Source organism: Emydura macquarii, unplaced genomic scaffold (assembly GCF_026122565.2).
Source record: "Emydura macquarii macquarii isolate MOO-44397 ecotype Brisbane River unplaced genomic scaffold, CSIRO-AGI_Emac_v2 contig_1551, whole genome shotgun sequence".
Lineage (NCBI taxonomy): Eukaryota > Metazoa > Chordata > Testudines > Chelidae > Emydura > Emydura macquarii.
In genome coordinates, this window is record NW_027131688.1 from 2,489,001 (window position 1) to 2,516,686 (window position 27,686).

The window sequence follows — 27,686 nt, forward strand, 5'->3', positions numbered from 1 at the left end:
GCCCATTAGTAAGAATACCATTCTCATGCTCGTATATTTCAGAGGAATGAAGAGAAAATGAGACATTTTTCCTGTTTGTCCCAGACTCCCTCTTTGTTGGTACAAGCTGCACAAATCAGGAGACGTGACTGGCAAGAGGCAACATCACAAACACAAAAGCAACACAATCACAGTTTTAGGAGCCAGTACTGCAGGAGAGTAAAGAGTTAAAACCTGGACAAATGCCCAGGCCTAAGCCACAGGGAACGGGATCAAGGCACAGGCAAACCTTGTTTCTGTTAACTGGTGTGAATTCTGGTTAGAGTCTGTTATCTCTCTTCTCCTCCTCCCTTCCTGGACATCTGCGCTGGGGATGAGGCTAACAAGATCGCTATCGCCATTCCTGCACAAGGCCTTGGTGGGAAGAAAGCATTATCTCCCCCCTCCCCCGGCATGCCTTTACTTCAAAGAATGTTAGCGTAAAATTAATAGCTTTTAAGGTGATGTGCCTGACCTCTGTATGGTAATCCTGTAACAACAAACAGGGGCGGGTATAATTGTATTCATTATGTAGCTGTTAATATTCATTTTACAGGTGTCAGTGTAACCAAATACAGGTCTATGGGGAGTTGCTGGAAATGTATACATTTACATACTGTTATGGATGAAAGAATTGTAAAGTAACCCCCGTTGCTCACTCACGGCGTACTCCATTTTAGTTGTTTTTAGTGTTCTGCTTTCTGTTGAAATCACCCACCCCCTCCACTTCCGAGGTGAATGAGCAGGCAGTAAAGGGTTCCGTCTCCCCAATCCACCCCGACACAACCTGTTTGGTTATGAAAGAAAATAATTGTTTGCTTGACCACAGTTACTCCATTTTAGTTGTTTTTAGTGTTCTGCTTTCTGTTGAAATCACCCACCCCCTCCACTTCTGATTGTTTATGGTGCTTATCTCTGCCAAGGTCAGAGAGAGAGTAACAGGAAAAATGAGGAGTCAGCCTTAAGTAATTTTTGCTTTCTCTTCAGTCTTGAGAAATAGACTAGACAATGTTGATAGATAAGTTGAAATCTTCTGCCCTTATCTTTTATGTTATGCATATGTTTATAGTTAGAAGAGGTAGAAAGTGTAACGTTAATAGCAATAATAATAATAATCGTACCAATAAGCATTAAGAATTTATGCATATGTAATTTCTTTGTTTGTGTTTGTATAAATATGCAAGAGAGCCCAATCCACCCCGACACAACCTGTTTGGTTATCTGGTTTCATTTGGAATATTTTTCCAAAGAACACTCTGAATTTTAAATTGCAGAGAAAAGAGGAACTGCGGCCACCAGCCATGAAGAGTTCTACATAGGAAAAAGTGGTCCTGCGTTGACGGCTGCTTGCCTGGCAGCATGCACAGAGGAGGCAGACACAACAATTGCACTGATCGAGGCTGACTGAAGCGGAGTCTTTTTGCTATAGCTCTGTTTGTCATTGTGTTCTCTTGCTTACCCTGGGCTGGGATTTCTCCTCACACTGCAAAATGGTGGAATTTCAAAAAGTTCCAATTCTCCCTTTCCGTTTGGAAGTCTCTTTTGGTCAGGAACAGCAATGCTGCTACTCATCAGGAGAATTAACCGGCTTCTCAGATCAGTGGATTCTTAAACTTGAACATCTTCTTTGTGGCAAGGATCAGTGTCACAGCACTTCCGCCTCAGTTTCCCCCCCCCCCCCATGCTCTTCTGTCTCCTCCCACCATAAAGGTGACTGGGTCTTCTGGCCCATGCCACTTTAGAGCATTCAGTCCCTTTCAGGACAACAGAGTCCTTTAGCCCCAGTCTGAAAACCACATGAAAACAAAAGTTTTCAGCCCCACGGGGCTCGGCCTTTAGCCGCCTTCCCCTCAGGCAGGATCGCAGCAGCAACAGCCCATCACACTGTCTAACCAGCAGCTCCTGGGCTCCAACCATCCAGGCCAGGTCTAGCCTCCTACTGGCAGGCCACAGCCCTCAGGTCACTTCTTAGCTTGAGCCCAGCTCCTTATCCCACAGTGGAGCAGCCTGTCTGCTCCTCTTCTCGCCCAGACCCAGCTGCTGGGCTTTCCTCCCCTTAGGCCAGCTCCACCCAAGCTATTTTTTTCTCCTGTCTGGCTGCCCTCTCTCCTCAGGGCTAGACCCTGGAGACCTTCCCCCCACCCAGCTCTTTTTCTCAGCCAGTCTAGCCTGCCTTGCCCCCTTCCACAGGATTCTGTCTGCCAGCCCCAGGGAACTCCCTCTCTGCTTCCTCTTCCTCCCTTTCGGTGCCTCACCCTGCACAGGTGTTGCAGGCTGAGGGTAACTGAAGAGTGTTGACTAGCTCTCGGCCTCCTGGCCTTAAAGAGACACGCTGCCGTGTCACCGTGGGAGGAAGGAGTCTCTCTGCTGACCAGAGCTGCATGGAGCACAATGCAGTATACTACATGGATTGGCAGCAATGTATGAAGCAATAATGGATGTTGAGAAAATAAGACCTACAGTTTCAGAGGGGTGTCCCCACCTTCCATCTGCAACGTGCTTGATACGTGAACCGCAGACCGAGCCGGCAAAGTGCACAGAGGCACATGCGGCTCCTTCACTTGCATGCACACACCTGGCATTGTCTACATGTCACACGGGCACGTACCAGCATTTGCAGGATTGTTTCAAAACTGAAGCCTCTATTATCACTGGCATTTCCATCTCAGTAACTGAAGACCTGAAGTAATTGCCAGTGTCTAAAAAATTCAGACAGCACCACAGTTTAACAGCACTGTCCTTATCCAAAAATCTCCTGGTCCGATGAAAACCTTGGGGTGACTTTTCAGTGAAACAGAGGTGTGAGCTGCCACTGCATCCAGCAAGGAAGAAGCCTGTCAGCTGGATGGTTCTGCCACAAGCAACAGCAGGGAAACAATTACAAGAGTTGAGACAGAACCATAGAAATGTAGGACTGGAAGAGACTTCGAGAGGTCATCCTGTCCATCCTCTGTTCTGAGGCAGGACTAAGCATTATCTAGACTGCGACGCTCAGACTGACGCTCACGAGCCACAAGTGGCTCATTAATGTGTCTCCCACCGCCCTTTGCAGCCCAGGATTTTAAAACACTGGGTGATTTCATTATTAACCAATCCAAGTTATTAATCAATCCGGATGCTGTCACTATGTTGATAACTTAATTGGTTATTAACTGGCACTAAATTATTAACTTATTGGCTGTGAGAGTATTAATATAGTAATACAGTAACGGAAACAATGAAGTCACGCTAATGTGGGTCTTTTGGGTAATACTGATGGCTAATTTAGTTCCTGAAGCATTGAGGTCTGAGTATCACTGATCTAGCTCATTCCTGTCAGGTGTTGGTCTAACCTGTCCTTAAAAACCTCCAATGACGGAGATTCCACAACCTCCCCAGATAATCTGTTCCCTAACGTCTAACCTAAATCTCCTGGCTGCATTTTAAGCTGATTACTTCTTGTCCCCTCCTCAGTGTTCAGAAGAACAATTTCTTTCACCCTCCTCTTTATAATAACCTTTTACATATTTGAAGACTAAAATCATATTCCCCCTCTTCAGTCTTCTCTTCTCCAGACTACACAAGTCCATTTTTTTTCCATAGGTCATGTTTTCTAGACTTTAATATTTTTTGTTGCTTTCCTCTGGACTTTCTCCAATTTGTTCACATCTTTCCCAAATTGTGGCGCCCAGAACTGGACACAAATTGCTCTTGAGGCCTTATCAGTGCTGAATACAGTGGAAGAATTACTTCTCATGTCTTGCTTACAACACTTTTGCCAATACATTCCAGAATGAGGTTCACTTTTTTTTTTTGCAACAGTATTAAATTGTTGATCCATATTTAGTTTGCCATCCACTATAATCCCCCACCTCTTTTTCTGTGGTGTTTCTTCCTGCATTTGTCCTCATTGAATGTCTTCCTATTTAATTCAGTCCAATTCTCCAGTTTGTCAAGGTCAGTTTGAATTCTTCTCCTGTCCTCCGAAGTGCTTGCAACCCCTTCCAGGTTGGTATCATCCACAAACGTCATTAGTGTATTCTCTATGACATTATCCAAATCATTTATGAAGATATTGACTAGAACTGAACCCAGGACAGATCCCTGCAGGACCCCACTCAATATGCCTTTCCAGCTTGATTGTGAGTCAGTTTTACAACTAATTGTGCACCGACCTTACAGTAGGTTTTTTTCTAGGAAATATTTCTCTGGTTCATTTATGAGAAGGTCATGTGAGACACTATCAAAGCTTTACTAATGTCAAGATATATCACATCATCTGCTTTCCCCCATCCACAAGGCTTGTTGCCCTGCCAAAGAAGGATATTACTTTATTTTCTTCTAGATGCTTACAAATTGATTGTTTGATTATTTGCCCCATTATCTTTCTGGGTACCAAAATTAAGCTGACTTGTCTGTAATACCTGGGGCTGCCCTTTTTCCTGTTTTTATAGGTAGGCACTATGTTTGCTCTTTTCCTGTCCTCTGGTAACTCTTGCATTCTCCACGAGTTCTCAGAGATAATCACTAATGGCTCAAAGATCTCAGGCCCTGCTGACTTGACAACATCTAACTTGTATAAGTAATTCTTTATTTGTTCTTTTCCTATTTTAGCCCCATATCCTACCCCATTTATTTTGATGTGCACTGTCTCAGTCGTCCAATCATTACTAACTGTTCTGATGCAAACTGAAACATTTCAATTGTCAGCATCAGCTTCAGAGTTATCACACCACTGAGATGAACGGGGAGTTCCCATCCCCTTTAGAGCTACTGTTCAAGCTGTCCCTCTTCTAAGGAAGGCAATACTCCACCACCTCATGTTAGTTTTCCATGTGACAGGTTCTCTTCCCAACCATAAAGGCCAAAAATAAAATCTTAAATTGTGCTACATGCCAAAGGTGGAGTTTTCAAGCGCAGGCTGTGTTGGCCTCACACCCACTGGGCTCAATACCATTAACTTCAGTGGGTCCAGCTGAGCCAACACTGAGCACTTTTGAGTCCAACTCTACGTCCTCAGCCCTCTATCTTGCCAAACTTTAATCCCACCCAGGCATCTCAGCTCCTGTTCAACTCCTCAGACTGCTCAACGGTCATCTTCTCTCCATGGCAAAGACTTTCATGCAGGCAAGGTGTATATTGAATACTGTATGGGAATAGAAGACTACATGAAAGCCCTTGGTCCTAGAAGACATAGTGGATAAAGAAGACTTTGTACGTCACTGGCGGGTGCTCAGCTTTGCTAAAGAAAATAAATAGATCAAAAAGACCCAGCTTTTCCTTAAAAAAGCTCTTTAACTTCGTGGGAAGGGCAGCATGAATGACACCTAATACCGTGAGCGCAATTCTTGGAAACGATATTTCTGAATAATTATTGACAGGGCAAAGTTTATTTACATACTTATTTATGTATATAAACAAACTGCATGAGTAATACAGACTGACACTCACACCGCACACACAATGTAAAACACTAGTGCTGGAGGTATGCTGGAATCGTACTAGGAATTCATGCTGACAGTCTGACAATTCAGTGTGAAAAGAACCGTGTCCATTTTGCAAGCTGCCCAGCAGTCTTCTCAGTGTTACTAGTGGAGCACAAGACAAGTAGAAAATGCACATGTATTCATTTAAGCCCAAGTTTGTGAAAACAAGGGGCAAGAGAGACATTTGGGATCTCTCTTTTCTGTTTCCTTTTACTAAGTAGATTTTTTAAAATGTTGAGATAAGGTCACTGATAACAGGCTACCACTTGGAAGTTTAATAACCACATAAAAAGGGGATGGCTGTGTAGTTTTTGCAAGCTTTAAGTGTTGGGTGATGAATGATTTGTGCTGTTCGTAATATGTTTTTAATTTCTCATTGGAAGCTTTAAGCAGTACATTGTAAATGGAAAACAGAACTCATTCGCTAAATCGTGCATTTGAAATGTGCATGCTGCATTTTAGGGAGGCTAATGGCACCATTAAATTCCCAAAACAAAATCAAAGTGTTCCATTGTATTATTAATCTAAATGTCACTTTCATAAATTGTTACTTAAAGAGTGTATTCACATCCAGCAATTTCCCACTAGCAATTACAAAACAAAGGACTGTGCCAAAAGTAATTAAGTAAATCATGTAGTGGACTCCAGTTCTTCTGCCTTCCCATGGGTGACTTGGGTAGCGGAGAGTGGACTAGTTGGCAGCAGATGAAGAGGAAATGATACCATTCAGTCCAGGTTTGTTAAGGTCTCTCCAGTCAAATGGACATTAACTGAGAGATGTGACGTTATTACAGCCAAAGTGATGGTCCTGCCATTGGACCACCTGGGGTAATGCCGGGCTCAGGAATACCAGAAAATAAATTTAAAGCGAACTAAATGGTTGTTCCTCCTAATTCTCTATGTGATTTGCAACAGTTAATTAAAGAGCACAGCGTTTTTGTCTTCCAGACTGTGCAGTGCAGATCCCACTGCTGTGTGACTTCAGAGTCAGCCTGAGCTGTATTTAACAGCCGCAGTAAGCAACAGCTGCTTAGCTAAGCTTTCAAGAGCGCCCTCAACAAGCACATGCAGAAGAATCCCACGTAACATCGTACAACAAACCACCCGCAGTTCTGACCTACCTCTTCCACCTGTTTCCACTGAGGGAACAGCCTTGGCACTGGGTGAGTGCAGAAAGGCTGGCTGTCACCACTTGGGAGTAGAAGGAAACAGCCAGAGGGGAGGATGGATTTAATAGCTGACAGGCTGACCAAAGAAGACCAAGCCATTTCCTGCTCCTGTCTTGCAAGTAGCAGGGCCTGAAGGACCCAGCAGCAGAAGTTAGCAGCAGAACAAGGAAGATTTGGGGTGAGTGGGTATAATGCAGCCAAAACGACACAAGATACAAGTGAAGGAGTTAGCCTTCCTGCTCTTCTCCAAGGGAGAGCACCAGCTAATTCTGTCAGAGCTTCCAAACAGGACCAAAGGAGACAGACAGCTCCATGAGGCTGTTGGGGATCCTGGGCATTAATGAGAACATGCTTGAAAAGGCTACGCTGCTCCCTTAGCAGGGAGGCACGTTTTAGCAAGAAACGTACCCCAGCCTGAGTGGAAGACACAGCCAAGTCCACGATTTGGATCACTGGGGACAGCCACTTGGACACTGGGTGCAGCGACTGCACAGGGGGCAGGGAGAGTCCTGTGGTCTGTCAGCCTTCAGCTGGTGCCCTCAAGCAAAGAACAGAGAGACCAACAGAACTGCCAGGTAGCTGTGGAGTGGGGCAGACATCGGTCCACACACCAGGCCACAGTCAGTCCAGAATTATAGACCAAAGACCTCAACGTCCTCCAAGACAGAAGACTTGATGAGACCTCCTAGGTGACAAGACCCCCCAGGGGACCATGTTCTCCTTCCACCCATGGGCTTGGTGTCTTTGATGGCCTTTATTTAGCAACTATCCTAAATAACCGCATGCCCACCTTCCCAATGCACTTTGAGATGCAGGGCTGCACAGCGCTATGCATATATAATCTCGCTTTCTTTCCCGCTGGCCCTCCTGCTCTCTGTGCATCTACAGAGCTGGGCTGTGAGCTAATATATCCATGACAACTCTGGGGAGAAGGGGGGTGCACAAGTGTGTCTTGCATGAGAAGCTCAGACTGCTGGCTAGCTCATTTGGGTGCATTTGTTTTACAACACTTGGTTTATCTCCCAGTTCTATCGGCCGACCTGGGAGCTTGCATTAGAGCTTAGTCACTCAGCCACTGTTGTGGAAACTGAAGCTTAGGCCCCAGTGACTGAGAATCCGCACAGAATGGGAGTATGGTGGGCCGAGACCATGGACAATCCATGCTCTTCCAGGGAATGAGGCCTGCTAGGAAGCTTTGAGGCATTGGCCCATGTGTAAAATAGACACTGGGGTCATTCTGTCATCACACCACTTGCAGTATGTTGTATAATGAACGCCCTGAGCCACTTGGGTCCAGTTTCAGTCTATCGTGTTACTGTAACGATCCCCTCTTTGGCCAGCTGGCATGTGTGGAATGCAGAAGCCCTTAGAGACCTATTCATTAACATGTACTGAGGGCTTTCTATGCCAGAAAAGCTCTAAGACCTCACGGATCGGACTCCATGCTGGCCTAAAGAGCAGGAAGGTAAACAATCCAGGGAAGCCAACACAATAATAAACTCAGCAGCTCCATAGCCTAATCTGGAGTCAGTTGGAAGGGGTAGGGCTGATGGATGCAATCTCCATTATTTCATTTCCCAAAACAAGAAATGACCTTATCAACCATTCCGAGGTATAGCCATGATAATACATCATCCTGTGTGGAGGAGTGGCTAGCCAATCTTCATCAGAGTATTATATCCAATTCTGGACACCACATTTCAGGAAAGATGTGGGCAAATTGGAGAAAATCCAGAGAAGAGCAACAAAAATTATTAAAGGTCTAGAAAACATGAACTATGAAGAAAGATTGAAAGAACTGGGTTTGTTTCACCTGGAGAAGAGAAGACTCAGAGGCGACATGATAACAGCTTTCAAGTACCTAAAAGGTTGTTACAAGGAGGAGGGAGAAAAATTGTTCTTCTTAACCTCTGAGGACAGGACAAGAAGCAATGGGCTGAAATTGCAGCAAGGGTGGTTTAGGTTGGACATTAGGACATAACTTCCTAACAGTCAGGGTAGTTAAACACTGGAATAAATCGCCTAGGGAAGTTGAGGAATCTCCATCATTAGAGATTTTTAAGAGCAGGTTGGACAAACACCTGTCAAGGATGAGCTAGAGAACACTTAGTCCTCCCATAGTACAGAGGACTGAACTAAATGACCTCTCGAGGTCCCTTCCAGTCCTACGATTCTATTTTTCCTCTTCCTGCAATTGAGCTTACCTCTCTAGTGCCATACACACCAGGTGCTCAAGGAATTAGGTGCCGGGGCTCAAGCAATTTTTTTACTTTCAAAACTAAAGAGATAGGTAGGAGCTGGGACCCTTCCCAAAGCCATGAATGTCACCTATTTATGGCTGGGGAGTCTAGGACTAGCCAAAATTGATGGCTAAGGAGCCACAAGGAGCCACACCAGGGAGAGATCAGGTGATTTCCCTGTAAACATCAGAAGGAGGCTGCAACAGTGGTGGGGAGGGATGCTCATGGATCAGAGATTGCGAGGAGTGAGCAGGTTCTAGCAGCGTCCTGGGAGTTAGGAGGGAGACGTCGGCTCAGCACAGCCTGGGAGTGGCTTGCTGAAGCAGAAAAGGCCCCAGGGCAAGCAGATTGGGAAGAGGAAGACCAGTCTTTGCTTTGGGAGGATTGTTGGATGGACTTTGTTCTGGAATTGTATGTTTTGTTTGGAGTTATTTTATATTAATAAACCTAGTCCCCAAGGAAGGGTATTTTTTACCACAATAAGTCGGGTGGAGTTTTATCTGAACAGTCCAATGGGGAACCGAAGCAGCCTGGCTGTAGTGTGACCTGAAAGTCACAAGGGGGCACGTGAGAGGCTGCTGACCTGGTGACGGTGACCTTGTTGCATCCATCTTTGGTCAGCCATTGTCAAGCGTTATAGTGTCGTCATGTCATTGTTCGTGGCAACAATTTATTCAGCTCTGAGTAGAGCTCTATTGGCGGAACTCATGGGGCAACTGTTAACAAGCTGATGTGCTGAGACCACTGCTCATCAGGATGGTCATAACTGCCTCACTCTTTGCTCGCATTCCCCCCGTCTGTTTGGCATGCTCCCCTGTCGTCTCTCACCTGACATGTTGATTGTAAGCTCCTTGGGGCATGGTACATGTTTGCAGAGTAACTAGCACTACGGGGCCCTGAAGTGCTACTGCAGTATCATCACTTATTAACATGGCTGTTCCTTCCCCCTCAGCAAACAGCTCGACGGTGCTCCTACGAAGAGATCACTGACTTTGGGTCTTGATACGGCCAACCAGCTTCTTCATTTCCTTTCTCAGAAACTGGCATAAAGTTACCAGCACCCTGTCCGTCAAACCCTTCTAAGAAGGGGGCTCCCAGTTGGTACAGACAGGGTGAAATCCTGGCCCTACAGCCTGGCCAGCTGAGGTGCCTAAGGCTGCCCCCCACCCTGGGCCACTTCCTCCCCCCCTCCCTGCCCCCCGGGCCAGCTCAGTCCAAGACTTTCTGCTGCCGGGGGAGTTCAAACCAAGAAAATAAAAGGGATTACCCATGTCTGGGGTCCATTTGTGGGGGAGAGGAGAAGTCTTCCCTCTCTGACTCTTTCTGGGGCGGGTCCTTCCTTCCCTCAGGGTGGGCCCTTTGGGGCAGTTATCTTAGAGATTTCAGCCTTCCCTCAGCTCTGCGCTGCTGGAGAAGGGATTTGCAGGTCTGCTCCCTTCCCTGGTCTACCCGCAAATGAGCTGTCTCCCCGTCTTTTAATTCCTCCACCAGGTGGAGCATTTGCTGCAGGAGTGGCCTTATGCGGCTGGCTGGACGAAGTGGGTTACAGCCCAGGAAAGCCTTTGCCTGCAGAAATTAAATGTGTTAGGCTTTAAAGTGCTACAGAACTCTCGTTGTGTTTGCTCTATACAGACTAACACAGCTACCCCTCTGGAACTTCTTAGACCCTTGTGGCCCCATGTTGGGTTTTGTACACCCCATCACACCACCTTTACAGTATAATGCTTATTTAAATAGTGAGTATAAAATTGATCTCCATTTTCTCAGCCACAACATAGTTACTTACCCATTTTGGCACTTGCAGAAGGATTTTTTAGATTTAAAACTTATGTGAGCACTGTAAATATTACCATATTACGGGAAAGACGCTTAATCTTTAAGAAGCCAGTCCCTTTGGTTTTTATCTCACAGGCAATTGCCCACTGTCTGCTTGGCATGGTGAAGACCAGTTTAAAGGCATTATTCATTAGTAGATCTCCCTACCCCATTCAGATTTAGTCTGTTAATAACTTCAAGCTATGTTCCCAGATCAATAATTCTGGCAATGTTTTCTTGATCTCTTGTTGAATGCATGTGGCTAAATGAGCTGTATTCCAATGCTTTTCTCCAGTGCTTTGTGAGCTTTCAAGAAAAATAAAAATCAGTAATTCTTTACTACGAGCCACTATTCAGAATCTCTGATTAAAGAGGAATTAAGTGTTATATGAATTTTCAAATGTCTTCTAATTTTCTTACCTTTTAGGTTCATAGACTTTAAGGTCAGAAGGGACCATTATGATCATCTAGTTTAACCTCCTGCACAATGCAGACCACAGAACCTCACCCACCCACTCCTGTAATACACCCCTAACCTATAACTGAGTTACTGAATTCCTCAAATCATGGTTTAAAGACTTTAAGGTACAGAGAATTCACCAGCAAGTGACCTGTGCCCCATGCTGCAGAAGAAGGTGAAGCCCCGCCAGGCTCTCTGCCAATCTGCCCTGGGGGGAAATTTCTTCCTGACCCCAAATATGGTGATCAGCTAAACTCTGAGCGCATGGGCAAGACTCACCAGCCAGACACGTGGAAAGAATTCTCCGTTCTTACTCAGAACGCACATCATCAAACGTCCATCACAGGCCATTGGCATATTTACCACTAATATCCAAAGATCAGTTAATCGCCAAATTAGGCTGTCCCATCAGACCATCCATTATGCTCCATTATGAACATAAAATCTTTCATTTTCTAGAGCAATGTACCCGTGCCTCCAGAATACACTATGACCTTTCATTTTTTCTGAAGAATAAAAAAGCAAATTTCATTCATGCTTTCAGCAATATCAACCTCACTTGGCATTAACTTACCAGTTTAGTGGTGCTGCTGTATTCTTTTCTGTTTAATTGCTCTCTCCTGAGATTATATATAAAAGAAATGTGTGTTATTGACTGTATTCCTTGACGAATCTAATTTCTCTAGCACATTTTAAGACTGCTAAGTTTTGCCTGGACCATCACAAAGCTAATGGAAGCAAAGGTCTTGGATTAAAGAGACTGATGAAGAGTTGACTTGACTCACATGTCAGGTGACCTATCTGAGACTCCTTCGTGCTCAGAGGTGGGGAAGGATAGGACCGATTCATGGCTGCGGCAGTCTGTCATGAAGAGGGCATTTTCTATTGCAGCTCACCACCAGGTCTCATCTCTCCCGCAATGGCAGGGCAACAAAACAACTTGGAAGAGTAGCAATGATGGTACCTTTGTTAAAGTAGTGCCTTGCACCTACGGCTCTCAGGGCAGCTTCACTACTCTCCTGCATGGCAGGCAACATCTTAACAACCATTCCACACATGGGTAAATGGAGGCAGAAGGTTGATGGCAGTGGTTCTCAACCTTTTTGGGCTCAGGACCCATTTGTAAATGTTTATGGCTTGCTGCAAGCCAGTAAATTGTCTGGGGGTGTAGGCTCTGGGGTGGATTCAGTTAGGTTCTGCCCACCCAGGAAGGTTGGGTCCTGGCCGGTACTCACCCCACGGTGGTGGATCCTGCAGCTCCCATGCTGTGGGGCTGGCTGGACTTAGCTCTCCACTCCCAGGCATTGCCGCCTCCTGGGTGACAGCACCATTCCGGTACGGCTCCGCCCCCTGACTGGTCCAAATTGGTGTGGGTGAAGCTGTGACCTGACTCATGGGGTGGCAGAGCCACTCACTCACATTTGGCCTACCCAGAATGCCATCGTCATGATGGCTGGGCCAAACATGAGTGGTGCTGGGACCCCAGGGGTTGCAGAGCCTGGAGCAGAGAGGGGAGCCCAGCCAGCCCCAGGGGACAGGAGTTGCCACACAATCCTTTGAAACAGTCCGGTGACCTGATTTTGGGTCCTGATCCACAGGCTGAGAAACCTTGGCTTACAGTAAGCTGTTTTTCCTGAGACACAAAAGATAAGAAAATTATTTCTCCAGAGTCTAACATGAGGTATTGATTTAAGATAAGTGACCTGAAATACAATATAAACATCCAGGAAAGAAAAGAAGACAGCTACGAACCAGCTGAGCAGTGTTTCCTGCCAGAGATAAGAATAAGTCGAGGAAGAATAAGAAAGGAAAAAGCTGTGAGCTGAAAAAGCAAAGTTGGTCTGTCCCTACCATGGGCAAGAGGCCCTAACTGCTGCAGGGGACATAGACAGAGATGACCTTCCAGCTCTAAGTTTTTTACAAAAAGGAATTTCAAGAAAAAAATTAATTTTGGGAGAACTGAAGGGCTTCTGGGAGGAAGGCTCTTTTCAATTTCACATGTGATGCTGACAAGAGCCTTCTAGCCCCACTGCTGGAGAAGCAGAGAGCCCGGCCGCTCATCCTCCCATTGCAGCTCTGGGAACCAGATAGCAGAGAGCGTGGGTGCTCTGGTTCTTTTCCTCTCAATGCCCCCAGGCTGGGGGGAAGTGGGGTGCTTGAGCTTGCTGCCTCTTCATCCCCCAAGTTTGGGGATGTGGGGAAATCAACCAAGCCTCAATAGACTCCTAAAGAAGTGCTTGTCAATTTCACAGGAGGGCAGAAAGTGAAATTAACACAGGCCTTGGGGACAGGCAGCCAGGAAGTTGCCAGTGCAATTTTAATAAAAATTTTTTGGTAAGACTGTTTTGCAAGAAGGGCATTTTTGGTCAAAACATCATTACCACAAAAAACATTTTAGCCAGCTCTAGGCATAGAATCTTTCCTTCTTAAAGATTTACCTTCACATTTCCTGACGCTGGTAAGCTAATGATTCTGACTTGGAAGATACATGCTGTGGATCACAGCCAAAAATGCTACGAAGCCCATAGAACTGCCAGGAACGACTGGAAACCTGCCAACCCCTAATGAACGAAGCTTTGTGAATCTCTCAACTTGGCCCACCATTAGAGAATACCTTCACAGTTCAAATACAATTCCAATTGCTTCCCGGAACCACGGGGAAGCTCAGATTTGAGCAGCAATTTCTTTTTCTCCAGCATTCTAGGCCCAGGTCATCACTAACCTGCATGTTCACAGTCACTTACGTTCTGGTTCGGTCTCTGACACTCACTTTGCAGGGGCACGAATGACAATATAAATAGAAAGGCAATAAAATAATTTATAAAATTGGACTCTGTGAGAACAACTCAATACTCTTTTTTTCCCCTCAGAGAATCTAACTTGGTTTTTTCTAGCCCAGACTTTTTTTTCTGGAAACGGAATAACAGCCTTATATGGTGAAGGGGACAATGTTTTAATAACAGCTGCTGTAACTAGAACTAGTTTAATAAAGCATAGAGACGGGAAGATGTAACATCCAGAAGGCATTCCTTGGCTGCAGCAATACTAAATGTGGTGCTAGCCTGTGCCTCCAAATTAAGGGACTGATCCTGCAGTCCCTGCACAGTCAACACTCCCATTCACAAGAAGTGCCAGAGTGAGCCGTAAACTGGATTGTTTCCTCCCTAAACGATTTGCAAAATCCAGTCAGTTTACTCGAGGAATGCCTGCAATGCAAAGCACTAGAGAAAAAACATCCTATTCATTCGGTTGCTTCTCTCAGACATCTTTAATTGGTGTGAAGAGGAGGGATTTAGTTTTATTAGGAAATGGGGAACCTTTTGGGACAGAAGGGCCCTATACAGGAAGGATGGAATCCAACTAAACCAAAATGGAACCAGTTTGCTGGCATGTAAAATTATAAAGGTTGTAGAGGATTTTTTAAAATAAGATCTGGAGGAAAGCCAATAGGTATGGAGGAGCACATGGTTCAGACAGAGACATCCCTTATGGGAGGATTTATTAAAGGTGATACTCTATATCCTAGTAAAGAGAAGAGCACAGCAGTTGATAAAATACAGGTAGGAACTGAAGAGAAGCAGTCAAACATAAAAGAGTCCAAGTGAATTGCATCACATAAAGGCAGACAACAACATATTCACAAATTGTATAAGTGCCTGTATACAAATGCTTGAAGTCTAAATATACTAAGATGGTTGAACTTGATGCCTCATATTAACTGAGGATATTGATGTAATAGGCATCACAGAAACTTGGTGAAACTATGATAATAGAATCATATAGTTGGAAGGGACCTCAGGAGGTATCTAGTCCAACCCCCTGCTCAAAGCAGGACTAACCTCAGCTAAATCATCCCAGCCAGGGCTTTGTCAAGCCAGGTCTTAAAAACTTCTAAAGATGGAGATTCCACCACCTCCCTAGGTAACCCATTCCAGTGCTTCACCACCCTCCTAGTGAAAAACTTTTTCCTAATGTCCAACCTAGATCTCCCCCACTGCAATTTGAGACTGTTGCTCCTTGTTCTGTCATCTGCCACCACCGAGAACAGCCTAGCCCCATCCTCCCTGGAACCCCCTTTCAGGTAGTTAAAGGCCGCTATCAAATCCCCCCTCATTCTTCTCTTCTGCAGACCAAACAAGCCTAGTTCCTTCAGCCTCTCCTCATACGTCTTGTGCTCCAGCCCCCTCATCAATTTTGTTGCCCACCGCTGGACTCTCTCCAACTTGTCCACATCCTTTTGTAGTGGGGGGCCCAAAACTGGACACAATACTCCAAATGCGGCCTCACCAATGCTGAATAGAGGGGAATAATCACTTCCCGTGACCTGCTGGCAATGCTCCTACTAATGCAGCCCAATATGCCGTTAGCCTTCTTGGCAACCAGGGCACACTGCTGACTCATATCCAGCTTTTTATCCACTGTAACCCCCAGGTCCTTTTCTGCAGAGCTGCTGCCCAGCTTGTCGGTCCCCAGTCTGTAGCTGTGCATGGGATTCTTCCGTCCTAGGTGCAGGACTCTGCACTCGTCCTTGTCGAACCTCATCAGATTTCTTTTGGCTCAATTCTCCAATTTGTCTAGGTCACTCTGTGTCCTATTCCTACCTTCCAGGGTATCTACCACTCCCCCCAGCTTAGTGTCATCTGCAAACTTGTTGAGGGTGCAATCTACCCCATCCTCCAGATCATTAATGAAGATGTTGAACAAAACCGGCCCCAGGACCGACCCCTGGGGCACTCTGCTTGTGACCGGCTGCCAGCTAGACATGGAGCCATTGATCACTACTCGTTGAGCCAGTTCTATATCCATTTTATAGTTCATTCATCCAACCTATACTTCTTGATAGTCCGTGGGACATAGTAAAACCAGAGTAGGCTGTGCTGAGGGGGAGTGGCAATATGTGTGTAAAAGAAAGCATAGAGTCAAATACAGTAAAACTCTTAAATGAATAAACAAGCACCACAACATTTCTATGTATAGAAATTCCATGCTTGATTTATCAGAGCATAGCAGTAGGAATATACTACTGACCACCTGAACAGGATGGTGATGGTGACTGTGAAATTTTCAGGGAAGCTACAAAAACAGAAAAACCAATAATAATGGGGTATGCCAACTAACCCCATAATGACTGGGTACATGACACTACAGGATGGGATACAGAAATAAAGTGTCTAGACACCATTAATGTCAGTTTCTTGGAACAGCTAGTCCTGGAACCCACAAGTGGAAAGGAAGTTGTTAATTTAGTCCCAAGTTGTGCACAGGATCTGGTCCAAGAAGTTAATGTCGCTGGACTACTCAGTTATAGCAACCATAATATAATGAAATTTAACACAGACACATTCATCTTCAGAAAGGGGAACTACACGAAGATGATGAGGCTAGTTAAACAGAAATTCAAAGGAACAGTCATAAGAATGAAATGCCTTCGGGCTGCATGGAAAGTATGTAAAAATACAATAACAGAGGCTCAAACTATAGATGTATATCCCAAATAAAAATAAAACTATAAGAGGACCAAAAAAAACTGCCACTAGCTAAACAGAGTGAAAGAGATAGAGACAGAGAGGCATCCTTTAAAAACTGGATGTCTAATCCTACTGAAGAAAATAGAAAGGAACATAAACTGTAGCAAGTCAAGTGTAAACGTTTAATTAATCAGGACAAAAAACATTGAAGAACAACTAGCAAAAGACACAAAAACTAAAGCAATTTTTTAAAATACATCAGAAGCAGGAAGTCTGCCAAACAATCTGTGGGGCCACTGGGCAAGTGAGGTGCTAACAAAGCAACTCAGGGAAGCCAAGGAGGTTGCAGAGAAGCTAAATGAATTCCTTCATCGGTCTTCACTGCAGAGGATGTTGGGACGATTTGTGACACTGACATCTGCCAATGTCCCTGCGTCTCAATTGACCACTTTCAAATGCCAAGCCGGAAACCTGTCTGACTCACCAGTGGGGTAGTATTGTTCAAAGAGGTCTTAGACTCGTAACAATCGGCATAGTGATTAGACTTTATGAAATGCTTGGAAACGGCTGCATGCGTTAATCTCACTTAGACTATCTGGAACTCACTCCATAAGGGAAAACTGCTTGTTCTGTAACTGTAAAAATGTTTGCTCTACAACTGTAAACCCAGCCAGGAAAGAAACATCCCCAAGTGTGAAATACTGGTTTGTGCCCATATCTCCGGCCCAACTGGAAGGTCCATTGAATCAAAATGAGCCATTGTAAGCCATCAATGAAAAAGGACTTTGTTGATTGCTCCCCATCCACCCATGAAGTGGGGGACATGCTGAAGCGCTCATCCCATCAGGTTGGACTCTAAGGAAAGGGGGATAAAAGCCCCTGACCAGAAGGAATTAGGGTCTCCTTATGCTGTTTAGGCTCTGAGGGGCGAAGATTCGGTCTGGAGTGGCTCACGAGTGAGAATACCAACCTCAGGTTAGACTGTTAAGAAGCGGGGCACAAACCCCAAACTGATGGTGAGTTCTATACTTAGATTCCACCAACCAAGCAACAGGGATAAACTCCTCAGGCACTGTAACAGTCTTACCAAGGACTCACAGACAGTTCCCTTGGGTAGTCCAATCTATCTTGCCACCCAGGCAAGCCTGACGGTTTGACAGATGTTCTCTTTACACCAAAGAGCACAAAATATTCAGGTCCCTTCCTGACTAGTCACTGACTAGTCACTCACCCCAGGTCAAGCTGCATGTTGGATCTAACACCAAAGACAACTCTGGTAGCCAATCCTACAGTAAATTAACTATGGATTTATTAACTAAGAAAAAGAAGTGAGAGCTATTTACGATGTTAAACCACACACTCATGAATGAGTCGTAGTCTTAGGTTTCAGAAGGTGATAGAGCTGCTGAAACATACCAGCTCTATATGTCCTATAGGGCTAACCCAGATTAGTCCTGGGGATCTCTTGCTTATGTTTAGGAATCTTTGCCCCTTGGAGTCCAGAGAGCACAAAAGTCCCCCATCCCAAAAAATATTAATTAGAACTGGAAAAGGTACAGAAAAGGGCAGCAAAAATGATTATGGGTATGAAACAGCTTCCATATGAGGAGAGATTAAACAGGCTTGGAACTATCATTTTAGAAAAAAGATGACTAGTGGGGATATGATAAAATTAATGGTATGGAGAAACTGAATAAGGGACCGTTATTTACCCCATCACATAATACACAAACTGCCCAGGAAATTAATAGGCTGCAAGTTTAAAACAAACATAAGAAGTACTAGTTCACACAACGTACAGTCAATCTGTGGAACTCATTGCCAGGGGATGTTGTGAAGGCTAAAACCATAACTGGGTTCAAAAAAGAATTAGATCAGTTCATGGAAAGGTCCATCAATGGCTATTAGCCATAATGGTCAGGGATTGAATCTCATGCTTTGGGTGTCTCTAAGTCTCTGACTTCAAGAAACTGGGAGTCAACAACAGGGGATGGATCATCAATAGCTGTCCTGTTCTGTTCATTCCCCCTGAAGCACCTGGCACCAGTCACTGTGGAAGTCAGGATACTGGGCTAGATGGACCATTGATCTGACCCAGCATAGCCGTTCTTATTTCTCAGAATGACATAAAATATAAACATTTATTCTAAGGACTATATGTTCTTCAGGGAAGGGAACTGGTCATCCTCTATGACAGAGCAGTTCCTTGTGCTATGTGTCCCAGAACCTAGTCAGGGGCTTGGGTACTAGCAAAATACAAACAAGAATAATGAAGTAATGCTTTACTCATCAGTTTAGCAAACTCCAAATATGTAGAAGTTCAGTCTTAAGCAATGAATTTGCATTGTGGTCAACTGATGGATACTAGACACTGGCCACTCTTCAAAAACATATTGAACACAAGTTGCCTAAGCATGGAAACAAAGTTATAATCATGCCATTTCAGCAGGTTATCACTAGTTTGGTAGGTTTACAAACTTGGTTAAAGTTCTGGTCTCTGTATTCTTATAGGCTGCTGGAGGGAATAGCAGTAATTTAGTTTTGTACTACTTTCCATTCAAAGACTATCATATATTTAAATGACATAGTATTATTTGGATATCACTAGATCCCAGGAAAAGATGGGGGCTCACATCTGATCCAATTGAAGTGAAGGCAACAGAAGCATTGTCTTTTAATAGGAGCAGGTTCAAAGCAGTGGTATGTAACCTATTATTTAAATCAACTTCTGTACTAGATGACTGGAGGATAGCCACTGACTAAAGTACCAAGAAAATTGATTGAAACTATGGTAAAGAAAAGAATTAACAGACATATATGAACACAATTTGTTGAGAAAGAGTCAACGTGGTTTTTGTAAAGGGAAATCATGCCTCACCAATCTATTAGAATTCTTTGAGGGGGTCAACAAATATGTGGGCAAGGGGGATCCAGTGGTACTTAGATTTTCAGAAAGCCTTTGACAAGGTCCCTCACCAAAGGCTCTTAAGCAAAGTAAGCAGTCATCACAAAAGAGGGAAGGTCCTCTCCTAGATCAGTAACTGGTTAAAAGATAGGAATAAATGGTCAGTTTTCAGAATGGAGAGAGGTAAATAGTGCTGTCCTCCAGCTGCCTGTACTGGGACAAGTACTGTTCAATACATTCATAAATGATCTGGAAAAAAGGGGTAAACAATGAGGTGGCAAAATTTGCAGATGATACAAAACTACGCAAGATAGTTAAGTCCAAAGCCAATGGTGAAGAGTTACAAAGGGATCTCACAAAATAGGGTGACTGGGCAACAAAATGGCAGATGAAATTCAATGTTGATAAATGCAAAGTAATGCACATTGGAAAACATAATCCCAACTATAAATGTGAAATGATGGGGTCTAAATTAGCTGTTACCACTCAAGGAAGAGATTTGGAGTCATTGTGCGTAGTTCTCTGAAAACATCCACTCTGTGTGCAGCAGCAGTCAAAAAAGCTAACAGAACATGGGGAAAGGAAAGGGATAGATAATAAGATGGAAAATATCATATTGCCTCTATATAAATCCATGGTACATCCACTTCTTGAATACTGCATGCAGATCTGGTCACCCCATCTCAAAAAAGATATATTGGAATCAGAAAAGGTACAGAAAAGGGCAACAAAATTGTTACAGATTTGGAACTGATTCCATATGAGGAGAGATTAATAAAACTGGGACTTTTCAGCTTGGAAAAGAGATGACTAAGGGGGATGTGCTAGAGATCTATAAAATCATTACTGATGTGGAGAAGGAATAAATAAAGAAGTGTTATTTACTCCTTCTCATAACACAAGAACTAGGGGTCACCAAATGAAATTAATAGGCAGCAGGTTTAATACAAACAGAAGGAAGTATTTCTCCACACAGTGCACGGTCAATCTGTGAACTCTTTGCCAGCGGATGTTACGAAGACCAAAACTATAACATGATTCAAAAAAGAACTAGATAAGTTCATGAAGGATAGGTTCATCAATGGCAATTAGCCAGAAGCTGAGAATGGGTGATGAGATGGATCACTTGAAGATCACCTGTTCTGTTCATTCCCTCTGAAGCACCTGGGATTGGCCAATGTTAGATGGACCATTTGTCTGACCCAGTATAGCTGTTCTTATGTAGACAGACCTTCTCTTGTATCCCTAAGTTATTTTTATAGCTAATGTTGGGCAACTTTTTCAGGCAAATAGTTTGTTTGATGAATATCCCAACCCCCAGGCTACAGAGACTCTCTCTCTGGCCAATGACTCATTCATGGTCACTATGAGTGACTATAAACGTTCATTGTAAATGACAATGATTAACCAGTGGGCTAGAGAGAGAATGAGAATGATTCTATAGGCTAGTGGTTATTGCACTCACCAGTATGTGGGAGTCCTTGCTCCAAATGACTATTTAATTATTTATACACAGTAGAACAGCTTCACACGGAGAGACCAAGATAGTCCCCAGCCCCAGCCCCCATCAGATAGCTCAGTGGATGGGGCATTCTCTTGAAGTGTAGTAGACTGTAGTGAGTGGGTGTGGCCTCCCTCAGAAACTGACAGGCAGAAACAGGCCGGGCCTGTGTGGGCGGAGCCGAAGACTGCCTGTCCACCCACCCGGAAGCGAGGGGGAGGGACAGGAAGTATATAAAAGAGGCCCAGGAGCTCAGTTGGCGGCCAGCTCCTGGAGGGAAAGGATGTACCTCCCTGTCCTCCAGAGCTGCCTGCGGCCTGGTCCCCGGGTGAGCAGACTGGGACCTGGTCCCCAGGTAAGCGGACCAGGGTCCAGAGGCCGGTGAACGAACAGCATGGGGCCTGAGGCCCAGAGGTACCCCTGGATCCGACCACCCCGCTGGACCCGGTGATCCAGAGGGGCCAAGACCTGGAGGATCTGCCGGATGCAGACGAGGAGGAGGTGGCCATACCAGGGAAAGACTTGGAGGAGTTGACTTTGGAGGCTCCAGAGGACGACGATGAGACACGGGCCCTGACAAGGCCGGACCTGGAGGAATTGCCCCCGCCGACCTCCCCAATGAGCTGCCCGACCTACTGCCCCCCCGACGATATCGAGGGGTTCTTTAACCTGCCCTTGGGTGCCTACCCCAACAAGGTAGACTGGGTGGTGTCACACCAGGTACCCAAGGGAAAGGGGGAAGGAAGTAGCCCAGGGGAGGGGCCACTCAGTCTGGGGATTGGGGAACCGGACAGTGAGTCAGTGTGTTGCGGTTGGAACCCCGCTGACTCTATGGCATACCCCCTGCCATGGCTAGGGACCTCTGGCTAGGGACCTGGGCTGAGACCACCCCGGTGGCCTCTGGACTGCGCGCGGCCCCGCCTGGGGCCTCTGGACTATTTGCTGCCCATTGGAACATGGGCTATCGCCTTCGGGCAGCCAGACCCGAGCCCGGAGACCATTCCCCTGCCCTGGGCTGGGCCAACCCCTGCTGGAGCAGGGTAGGGAGTGGGGGTGGCCTCCCTTCGAAACGAACAGTGAGGGACAGCCAACCATCCTACATAGACCCAAGTTCAAATCCTTTCCGCACATCCAGCACAGGTGGGAACTGAATCTGGGTCTCCCTCCTTCCCAGGTGAAAGCCCTGGCCACTGGGCTAAATGCTATAAGGAGGGCACCAGCAACACTACCTCTTCTCCATCCACATTGTCAATCAAGCCGTGTACAAACGTCCCAAAGACAACTTTCCAGATTGAGCCATTTTTTTTGGAACGGGCAGCAAACCAAAAAAATCAGTTATTCTCCCAACTCTTGCAGTCAGTCCAACTTGTGTGCGGTAGGTCTGCAGCGCTAGAAAGTGTTGTAGCAGGATGTCCTAGGATAATCTCAGATGAGATGCGACATTCTGTTAAAGCAGATTTATTTTTAAGGCAAATCATAATACAATGACCTTTTTGTTTTATTTCATTGAGTTATGTTTTATTGGAAAGAGACACTCTGTCCATCCTCATAATAGGATTTTAGTAACCATAGCTGCAGCGGATTGATTTGATTATTATGGAGCAGCAGTAGCTGCTCCAGAGTGCATGTTAAGTCTAGCTTCGGACGGATTTTCAACCCTCCCCCCTCATTTAACTTGCACAAAAAGAAACCTAGCCTTCTGAAATTTGACAGGCCCCATCTCATCCTGGGGAGAAGGTTTCTTGGAAGTCTGGAAAGAATGAGAAGGCGTTTCAGAGGTCTGGCATTACCTGTCCATGTTTCACTCATTTCCCTTGGCTCATCACCCTGGTTAGTGCTGTGGAGTCTGGCGCATGCTGTTACTGCACCCAGTGCTGCCGTTCTTCGAGCGCTGATGGCAGCTGGGCTAGCAAAAGTGCACCTGTTCACTCAGCAGCCGTCCATCCTATTGTCAAGACAGACCAGAGGCTCAGTTCAGTGGCACAGGCGCCCGGCCAGGTTTGTTGTCGAGAAAGCACCGTCCTACCACGCCATAGGCACACATGCCTGCGACAATGGTACCTGTTCACTCAGCACACCCGGATCCTGTCCCCTAGGCTAGCACCAAGGTTCCCCTCCTGTGACTTTTCCTTTTAGACACTGATATAGACAAGTTACGTATTGCGCTCCAGATGCTGTTAGTTACCCCCCCAAGTCCTTGCGCCCGCTAGTTCGAACAGAACAGCCTCATCCACTGTCCTGTCATCCCTCCTTATCTGATCAGGGGTTGGTCTCTTAGGAATTTGTTTACTCAGTCACTGGAGAGATCTGTGTGTTTTTGTACCATCCTTTCCAGTCAGCAATGTGCTTACCTGGTGTTAGCTAATACCTACTGTCTGCCAAGGCCAGGCCTACTCTGGTTCACATTGCTAGTTATGCCTACGGCTCCAGCAAGGCCTACAATTGCATCTCATGCACGGAGTTGGAGAGGAAGATCTGGGGGCGGTGAGGGCACACAGAAAACGAGGAGAATGATGAAGGGTGGAGGGGGAGATAAGGGTTGCAACACTTTTTCCATTCCACTAGAATCTCAAGAAGATGAAAACAGCAGCTGCTGACGGTGGGCATTTTAAAATCTGCAGGTCCAGGTAACTTTCATCCAAGAAGGTTAAAAGAGCGGGCTGAGGAGCTTGCTGCTCCATTCATGTTGATTTTCAACAAGTCTTGGAACACTGGCAAACAGGCCCATCAGTCAGATATATAGATATATATTTTTATGAGATTAAATGTTTGATTGATAAAGGTAATAGTGTTGATGTAATATACTTGCACTTCTGTAAGGCATTAGAGTTGATATCGCATGCCATTTTGATTAAAACTTGGAACTATGTAAAATGAATGTCACACATTAAATGGATTTAACCTGCTAACTGAATTTCAAAATGTAACTGTAAATGGGGAATTGTCATCAAACAGGTATTATTCTAGTGGGGTCCTTCATGGAGCATTTTTTTGGCTTTGTGCTATTTAATATTCTTTATTAATAACCTGGAAGAAAACATAAAATCATCACTGATAAAGTTTGCAGACAAGAACAAAAAAAATTAGAGTAGTGGTAAACAATGAAGAGAACAGGTCACTGATACAGAGCAATCTGGATGTCTTGGTAAGCTGGGCAAAGGCAAACGAGACGCATTTAACCATGGCTCAATGTAAATGTATATATCTAGGGACACAGAAAGTGGGCCACATGTACAGGATCGAGAACTCTAGAAAGATTTGTGTAGGGGGATGGGAAAATCAGCTACCAAACATGAGCCCCCAGTGTGACACTGGGGCCAAAAGGTCTAACATGATCCTTGGATGCATAAATAGGGGAATCTCGATTAGCAGTAGAGTGGTTGTTTTACCTCTGCATTTGGCACTGCAACCATTGCTGGGGTACTGGGGCCAGTTGTTTAAATGCAGACTTCTAGCGCTTGAAGTTTTATAGCTACAAAATGTCAACTAATGCTAGAAGATTTCGGTGGGAATAAAAGGATCCCATTGTCCACTGCCCCATATCCTGTCCAGGTAGACTTGGCCCTAGACAACCCATCCCTGTGTCTAAAAGAGGGAGCCCCACCATGGGGGAGCCTTATTGTGTCAGAGTTGGGCTCCATTAACACAGATTTTGCATGCCACCTGGGTTGAAAACATTTGGTTGGCATTAAACAAAACCACACAGGGAAATTCCCAAACAAAAAGCTTTGCTGAACAAAGAGTTAATGTTTAAATTATAGAAGGCTTTTGGAAAAGCAGTGGGGATTGCCAGGTGGATTTCACTGAAACACTTACAAACTGAGCCCTTCGTGTTTTGGAGACAATGCAAAAAAAATGCCATGTATAAATGCAAGTGAAACCAATCACTTAAAAAAAACGGGATTCTTTCATGGGTTAATGATCTACTAAACTAAACTAATGATCTCTAAAACTAATTAAAACAAGGATACGTTCTCTGTATATAATCACACGCTAACCAGGACTTTTCTTGACAGTATTAAAATTGATGTCACAAGCCAGCCCTATCAGCAATTTTTCCTTCTCCAGCTTTTCCTTTTCTGCACACAACTTCTTCGTGTTGTGATGTCTTAGAATAGGTTTCGTTATAGCTATCAGTTTTACAACAGGATGCCATTAACCATCATTTTTTTTAAGATGCTGCTGTCTGGAATTCGGAGGAGAATTCTAGAGGAAAAAGCTCAGAAATTTCACATTTTGGTAAAGCATAAATGAAGGGAATATTTACTGTCTTCAATCTGTTTGTAACAACACAATCTAAACAAGAGATTACTTGAGCATTGCTTTGGGTGTGAAATTCTAAACTGGTCTTACAGCAAAGCCGGGCTTCTACTAGACAGAGGGAAATGAGTCCACTCAAGTAGTCAGATCGTCAACAAGCTTTTATTTTGCCTCTCTTTATTTCGGGAAGATGCTGGTGCACGACATTTACCTGTAAGTTTTATCACCTTTACAGAGCAACAACCTTAACAATGCTGCCCTATGGGTAGACTAACTTCAAGAAGGAGATAAGGCAATAGACGCAATAAAAGACAACAAGAAGCAAATGAAGAACTGATAACTATTCCATCAGCGCGTTCACAAAATTACAGTAAAATACCCTCTGGCTATCACTGATGACAATAACAGCATTCAGAAATAACATTTTATTTTGGGACATTGCCCAGCTAAATCAGCTGACTTTGAACACACAGATGACAATTATTGATTCAGACCCTACCAGGGCCATAAATAGGTTGCCTGTATGTGGAAGGTTCTTTAGATCTCTCTGTGCCGGACTTTGGATCACAGCCCATTGAGTGATGAGCTAACAGAAAATGCAGTGCAGCATCGACCGACAAGACAAAGATTCAGTTTTCCGTTCACGAGGCTAGTGAGAGGCAGTTCAAGTTCTTTCTTTCTGTGCTTTAGCTAGTCAGCATCGGAGCCGTCACTAGACGCTTTCATGCCCTAAGCAGCAACCCCTCCCAAAACCAGGCCTTGGGACTGATGGGCTCAGGCCAGAGAAAGGTTCGGTAGGGCAGCTTGCTTTGATGGGGGTTGCTGGACTAGACCTGAGCCATGATGGTGTGGCAGTTCTTGGTCTGGCCACTGGTGCTGGCTCAAGCTAGTCATGGGAAAGGGGGGGACACAGCAGGGGAGGGGGAAAACAAGTGACAGGGGACCCTTAAAGACAGTTTGGCTAAGAAAATCAGGGGCCAGACTGACCTACAGTGCAGTCCGTGCTTGGAGAAGGGGCAGTGGTACAACGGCAGAAGATGCTGCTTGTTCTGATACTTTTAATCACAGAGGGGCATGATATTCCTATTTAAACAATCTTGATGGCCAGCTCTGTGGCAACACAAAGCTGGCTGCCCCATTACCACTCTGACAGGCTCAGTATCCAACCCTAGACAAACCAACCCTTCTTGTTTTCCACAAGAGAAAGTAGAAATTCTCTAGGTATTTCTTACCCTTATATCTGCGATTCTTTTCTTCACATGCATTCCCACTCATAACGGTGCCACCCCATCACATGCACGATACCTCCATCTACGCTGTAACACCTCCCGAGGAATGCTACAATGGGAAATGTGCTAACACTAGGCTGGCTGCCACCAGAGAGGACACAAAAACCAGAATCTCCAGAATGGCTTCCTTTGAAGAGGAAGAAAGCAAGCTTGCTGCTAGCTGCCTGTTTTATTCAGGAGAATACAACGGTTTCTGTCCTGGGCTGAGAACGTCAAGGGGGGATTGCACAGAAACAGCAATCTGAATATGCAAACACTCCACCGTTAGACATCTAGACCCACCACCTCCAGCTCTCATTAGACACAATATCCTGCTCAAAACACTGCTGTCCGTACAGAGCATTCACACTTCTTTAGCAGAGACATACAATTATCATTCAATAATCTGAGGAGGTTCAACAAGGACAAGTGCAGAGTCCTGCACTTAGGACGGAAGAATCCCATGCACAGCTACAGACTGGGGACCGACGAGCTAGGCAGCAGTTCTGCAGAAAAGGACCTGGGGGTAACAGTGGATAAGAAGCTGGATATGAGTCAGCAGTGTGCCCTGGTTGTCAAGAAGGCTAATAGCATATTGGGCTGCATTAGTAGAAGCATTGCCAGCAGATTGTGGGAGGTGATTATTCCCCTCTACTCGGCATTGGTGAGGCTGCATTTGGAGTATTGTGTCCAGTTTTGGGCCCCCCAATACAAAAAGGATGTGGACAAGTTGGAGAGAGTCCAGTGGAGGGCAACAAAAATGATTAGGGGGCTGGAGCACAAGACGTATGAGGAGAGGCTGAGGGAACTAGGCTTGTTTAGCCTGCAAAAGAGAAGAATGAGGGGGGATTTGATAGCAGCCTTTAACTACCTGAAAGGGGGTTCCAGGGAGGATGGAGCTAGGCTGTTCTCAGTGGTGGCAGATGACAGAACAAAGAGCAACGGTCTCAAGTTGCAGTGGGGGAGGTCTCAGTTGGACATTAGGAAAATGTTTTTCCCTAGGAGGGTGGTGAAGCACTGGAATGGGTTACCTAGGGAGGTGGTGGAATCTCCATCTTTAGAGGTTTTTAAGCTGCGGCTTGACAAAGCCCTGGCTGGGATGATTTAGCTGAGGTTA

General features: G+C 45.1%; 1 long non-coding RNA gene across 2 annotated transcripts in view; it reads right to left on the reverse strand.

Moving 5' to 3' along the window:
* LOC137157688 (uncharacterized) overlaps positions 1-27,686 on the reverse strand; it is a 96,924-nt gene that overhangs the window by 48,896 nt on the left and 20,342 nt on the right. The window contains exon 3 of one of the 2 annotated variants that reach the window (XR_010921184.1): positions 22,409-22,485. The exons of the other annotated variant lie outside the window; for it this stretch is intronic. This is a non-coding gene — a long non-coding RNA (uncharacterized lncRNA). Of the gene's footprint in view, positions 1-22,408; positions 22,486-27,686 lie in introns of those variants that run through there. 2 annotated transcript variants of the gene reach the window in all.